This window comes from Chelonia mydas, chromosome 5 (genome assembly GCF_015237465.2).
Source record: "Chelonia mydas isolate rCheMyd1 chromosome 5, rCheMyd1.pri.v2, whole genome shotgun sequence".
NCBI classification, from domain to species: Eukaryota; Metazoa; Chordata; order Testudines; family Cheloniidae; genus Chelonia; species Chelonia mydas.
The window spans coordinates 48,364,633-48,370,632 of NC_051245.2; the positions used below are offsets into that span (position 1 = coordinate 48,364,633).

The window sequence follows — 6,000 nt, forward strand, 5'->3', positions numbered from 1 at the left end:
GTTCCCATACTTTAACCATAGAGTTCCAGGTAGCCATCTTCCCTGAGAACAGCTGTTGAGCCCAATTAAAAGCAAAGGGAGAGGACAGTCATCTTTACTGGAGATTAGCCTCATTTCCATATGTGAAGACTATAGGGAAATCAAGCCATTTTGACTGAGTGCCATCTGAAACGTCAGTCACCTTCTTCCTCCAAGGTGCCTGAGCCCAGGAGGGGCACTGAGAGCACAAGAGTGACAATTCTCTTGCTCTCAGTTCCAAAGCCGGTCCCACTCTGCTCTGCAGCAGCTAGGAACTACAGCTGCAGAGGAAGATTGGCTTCACCCCTTCAGCCCTGGGTCCAGGCAGCATGGAAGGTGTCTGACTCAAATGCAGCAGGGACAAGAGCTAGACAGTGGGGAGGGAAGAAAGAGTAGTTTGAGACAAAGGGCCAGACAGGTGGGGCAGGCTGGGAAAAAGATTGGGACTGGCAGCCAGGGAGGGAAATGACTGGTTAGGGGGACAGGAAGGAGACAGAGATTGAATGAGGAAGTGGGGAGTCTGCGACTAGCTGGGCAAAGAATATAGCACTAGCAATCAGTGGAGAGGAGGGGGCCAGATCTGACAAGGAGCTGGTGTGCAGGGAGAAAACTGGGACAAGGATCTGGCAGGGGGGAGGAGGTAGACTGACTGAGATTGGATGAAGAGCCTGGGAAGGAAGGACAAACAGTGGCAGACAAATGGAAGTCGGCATGGGGGAAGGGAAGACCGATCAGAGACTGGGTAGACAGGAGCCAGGAGGGAGGGAACTGGTTGGGCTAAGAGGCTGGGAGTGCAGGTGGGATACAGATTGAACAAAAACAAAAACAGTGAGGCGTACTAGTGGCACCTTAGATACTAACAAATTTATTTGGGCGTAAGCTTTCGTGGGCTAAAACCCACTTCATCAGATGCATTCATCCACTCCATGCATCTGATGAAGTGGGTTTTACCCCACGAAAGCTTATGCCCAAATAAATTTGTTAATCTCTAAGGTGCCACTAGTACTCCTCGTTGTTTTTGCTGATACAGACTAATGCAGTTACCAGATTGAACAAAGGAACTGGGAGTGCGGTGTGACAGATGCAATTCTATGTAAACAGGCAATACACAAAGATTATTGTCTTAACTTTATAATATATGTCTCTTTATGGGCAGGCTCATGATTGTATTCAGGGCCAAACAGGTCAGATAAGGAGCGTTTCCTGCAGGAACTAAAGACAACAGCAGATCCTCAATGCAATGCAAATCCCCAATATTGCAACAATGCAGGTAAAGTACCTTTTGAAGTTTCACAGCACCACCCCAGGGTGAAGTTCATATCCTGGTTCAACCTGGTTCTAGAGGCCTAAATACAAAGGACTGTTTTAAGGGATGGCTCTAACCTAGGGAGAGGCTGGTACACAGACGTCATCTGGAAACTGACAGGCATGAGACTGTGTCCAACAGAATCAGTCCCTGTGAGAGGGCCTGAAGTATTTTAGAACGTATCAGAGTCTCCACATGAAAGATGGGTGACTGCCTGGAAAACCAGGGATGCATGTTAGCTGGTCATTGTTTTAAGATGTGTTTTCTTTGTAATAATTTTTTTTCTAAATAAACAGTACTTTGGTTTAATGAGAGCTGACTGATCACTGGCTACCCCTATCATTGCCTCAGAGAGTACAACTGCAGGTGCTGAACTGAACTCAGACGTGCTCTGGTGATCACAGTGAATTGAAAGAATTGGAAGCTTAAGAATGTGAGCTAGAGGGAAAGCATTAAGGCATCCCACCCCAAGAAAGGTGATGGCTAGTGGCCTCAGACCTACCTGGGGCACCCTCATGGAAACCATGAGGGGGTCAGGGGTGCAGTTAATTCAAGAACTGTGATGTGGTGAATTGTGACAGGCTGGGCCTGGGATGAGAAGCCTGAGGAATGGAGACTGGGACTGGAACAAAGAGCCAGTGGAAGGACATGGACAGATTGCTGGGGATGGTGCAGAAGTGTCTGTTCCCACTACAGCACACTCCTCTCCAACACCTGAAATGGAACCCTAGATTCCTGAGTCTCGCCATTCCTCTGCTGTCAGCAAAACCTGTGAAACACAGTGGCAAAGTGTCCCACCCCACTCTGTGCTGGTCCACCTAGAGAGGATGACAACTTATTACTGTTAACAGTGACTCCATTAGCTCAAGCGGCAGAGGTCTGTGAAGTGGATCTAAAGGTTCCAACCCTGCTGATGTACCATGGAAGTGTTAATAGGAAACCACATGATAGATAGGCCACATGTTTTTTCAATTTGCTTTTTTGAAAAATTTAAGATATTACGCACAAAAAACTCCCTAAATTAAAAGATTATTAAAGTTGCAATGTCAACACTTAAAAATTAGAAATACCAGAATTATGGTTGCCTGTGGAAACTTAATTCAGCTTCCTGGGGCATATGCATTATGACACAGTCTTTAATTACATGATCACATACATTTTTTCTCCACAGTGACCCCTGCCTCTTCATTGCCCAGAATGAACAGTGTTCACTGAATAAGCAGCTATTCAATATTTTGTTTTATTCTCACTCAGAGTGTGGCCCCACTCTGAAGACAGAATTATTAATTTTCTCATGGGCTTTCCTGTAGTACTCATCACTATAGTACAGGGGTAGGCAAACTTTTTGTCCCGAGGGCCACATCGGGGAATAGAAATTGTATAGTGGACCATGAATTCTCACAAAATTGGGATTGGTGCAGACTCTGGGGTGGGGCTGGGGATGAGAGGTTTGGGGTGCAGGAGGGTGCTCCGGGCTGGGACTGAGGAGGGGTTTGGAGAGAGGGAGGGGGATCAGGGCTGGGGCAGGGGATTGGGACGAGAGGAGAGGCTATGGGGTGCAGGCTCTTAGCAGCGCTTACCTCAAGCGGCTCCCAGAAGCAGTGGCATGTCCCTCCTCTGGCTCCGATATGGAGGCGCAGCCAGACAGCTCTGCACACTGCCCCATCCTCAGGCACCATCTCTGAAGCTCCCACTGGAGCGCGTAGGAGCCGGAACGGGACTATGCTGCAGCTTCCGGGAGCTGCGTGATGCGGCCCCCAACCCAGTGCCCCTGACAAAGCGGGGCTGAGCCGCAGAATGCAGCCCCCGACCCAGTGCCCCGGACGGAGTGCCAGAGTGGGGCTGAGCTGCGTGGTGCCTCTGAGTGCAACCCCACCCCCGCCCTTATAAATTAAAAACACTTTTTATATATTTAGCACATTATAAATGCTGGAGGCAAAGCAGGGTTTCGAGTGGAGGTTGACAGCTCGCGACCCCCCATGTAATAATCTTGTGACCCCCTGAGGGGTCCTGCCCCCCAGTTTGAGAATCCCTGGACTAGATGATCATAATGGTCCCTTCTGGCAGAGCTGTAACTAGGGATATTAGCACCTGGGGCAAGCAAGTATATTTGCTCTCCCTACTGTTTTTCATAATTTTTCTGCCCCATTTGGCTTTGCACCCTGAGCGGCTGCCCTGCCCTGGTTATGGGCCCGCTTTCTGGCCTTGGACTCTATGAATTCTCCATCCCATTCCTTATGCAGCCTAACAGTTAGATTGCTTTTTTAAAAGTGCAGCTGCACATTAAGGCAATGTCTTCACTGAGTGTCCACAGTGACACTCAGGTTCCTTTCTTGAGTTGATACTCTTAATTTAGAACCTTGTCAGGTATATGAGGAGTAATAAGGTGCTTTGCATGGTCTTGTTTTTTGTTGTTGTTGTTTCTTTTGCTCTTTTGGTTGCTTTTTTCTTTTTAGACTTGCTAGCCAGTAAATCTGTTTCTGTAAAAAGTGGTATTTGTGTTTGTTAATATCACTTTGCACAGCAGCAGACTTGCTAGCTAGCTGGGAGGCAGTGAAAAGTTATATCAACAAACATACAAATATCACTTTTCACAACAGACATACACAGCCCTAACAAGCTGGGGGACAAATTAAGCCCTGGAGGGGGAAGTGTGTAGGGAGGCAGCTAGGGGTCAGGGGTGAAGGATAAGGGAAGCAGTGGGTGCCTGGGGGGATGGATGGGGAACTGGGGGAGACAGCAGGGCCAGGAGTGATGGGGGAGAGACCGGGGACCAGAGCCCTATAGCTGCACAGTCAGGCATGGGGGCTGGAGCAACAGGAGCATGAGGGGTTAGCCTGGGGCTGGCTCCCGCCATCGCAAAACTGGGGGCCAGAGCCTGAAGCCCAATGGCTGGAGCCAGGTGCCTGCCACCACATGGCCGGGGAATGGAGCATGCAGCTGAAACCATAGGTGCCAGCTCCGTGGGTGCTTCGGGACTGGAGCACCCATGGAAAAAAAATAGTCTGTGCTCAGCACCCACCAGCCACTCGCTGATCAGCTGTTTGGCAGGGCGGAGTGGGGACAGGAAGAAGTGGAGTGAAGGTGGGCCCTTAAGGGAAGGGGCAGAGTGGGGGGCCGAGCCTCAAGGTGGAGGAGAATCCCCCCTCCCAGAAAAATGAAAGTTGGGGCCTGTGGCTGAAACCTGGGGCCGGAGAACACCGCGGGGTCAGGGGCGATGGGAGGCTGGGGCTGGATCCCATTGTCAGAGCCCAAACCACGTGGCCACAGCCCGCTGCCATGCGGTCGAAGCCCAGAGACGGAGCCCGAAGCCCCACGGTCAGAGCCCAGGGACAGAACCAGAAGCCCCACGGTCAGAGCCCAGGGCAGGCGCCTGCTGCACGCCCGGGGGCCAGAGGAGGCGGTGGGGGCCAGGGGCCATGGGAGGGGATGGTGAGCCTGAGTGCAAGCCCCAGCCCCAGCCCCAGCCCCAGCCCCACTACCCCCAGGGTTTGCGGCTCCTGAGCGGGGCGGGGCCATGGCTTAGCCCCGCCCCAATCCGCCAGGGAGGCTGCTGCCGCAGGGGAAGCCCTTGGTGGGCGCTCCAGCCTTGGCTGCGGCGTTTGGGAAACGCCGGGCAGCCGCCAGCCGAGGCTCAGCCGCGGAGCTCTGCACGCAGCCCGGGGCAGCTCGTCACGCCGGCCGCTCACGCAGCGCCAGGTAAATGGCCAACCCCCGATGAAGACCGGCCCCAAGCGCAGGGGCCCCAAGGGAGCGGAGCTTGGTGGGAAGGGGAGGCGCAGGAAGGCGACACTCCGCCTCTCCCCGCCCTCAGCGCAACGCGGGCGGCTTGCTCCGGCTGAGCCCCTCCCTCACGGGGCGCGGACCCAGCTGCCCCGCCGTTTCTAACGCGCCCATCCCCGCCGGCTCCAGCCTAGGCAGCGGCGCCGGATCCCGAGGCTCCCGCTGCTCTGGGGGGGGGAGCGGTATCCGCCCGCCCCAGCCCCAGCCCCAGCCCCAGCCCCAGTCCCAGTCCGCGGGGAGCGCAGGGCTGCCGCGGCCCTTACCTGAGGAGGCGGTGGCGGGGCAGGGGCAGCGCGCCCGGCTCGTGCTGGCCGGCGCGGCGGCGGGAGCCGCTATTTAAGCCTCTGAGGCGGCGCCCAGGGAGCGATGGGCGGCGCTGGCTGCGGGCTCGGGGCCAGGCGGCGCTGACGTGCCGGGGCCGGCTCTGGCTGGCACCTTCTGCGACCTTGAGCTCCGGGCGGGGCGGGCAGGCCGCGCGTTGTGCCCCGGCGCGGCGGCCGCCGGACCCCGCCTCGCCTCCCCTCGGCAGCCTGAGGGAGGCGGCGAGCCGCAGGGCGCGGGGGGGAAGCGCAGGCGGGCCGGGCCCAGCGGCTCCCAGGGCGGGAGGGGCAGCGGCCAGGTCACAGAGGTCGTGGCGCGGTGTCTAGCCCAGCAACAGCCACAGGCCCCCATGCAGGGACGCGAAACTCCCGTGGGCCCCCCGGGGGGGCAGATTTCCCCCTCCCCCCCGCGCGCCCTCGCTGGTGCAATGTACAGCCGGACCTAAAGGGTGTGGACGCTGCCATGGGAGTGAGTTAATAATACACACAGCCCAGTACAGCGGGAAGGGACCTGGATAAATCATCAAGTCCAGCTCCCTGCGCTGGGTTAGGACCAACCAGTCAACCCAGACC

At 55.6% G+C, this 6,000-nt stretch overlaps 1 protein-coding gene across 2 annotated transcripts in view; it reads right to left on the reverse strand.

The window, feature by feature from the left end:
- Positions 1 to 5,557, reverse strand: part of TMEM171 (transmembrane protein 171) — a 72,070-nt gene extending 66,513 nt beyond the window's left edge. The window contains exon 1 of one of the 2 annotated variants that reach the window (XM_037903041.2): positions 5,371 to 5,557. The gene's annotated coding sequence lies outside the window, so the exon portion shown is untranslated. Of the gene's footprint in view, positions 1 to 2,904; positions 3,263 to 5,370 lie in introns of those variants that run through there. The other variant, XM_037903042.2, reaches the window with a different exon arrangement.
- Between the last annotated feature and the right edge of the window lie 443 nt (positions 5,558 to 6,000).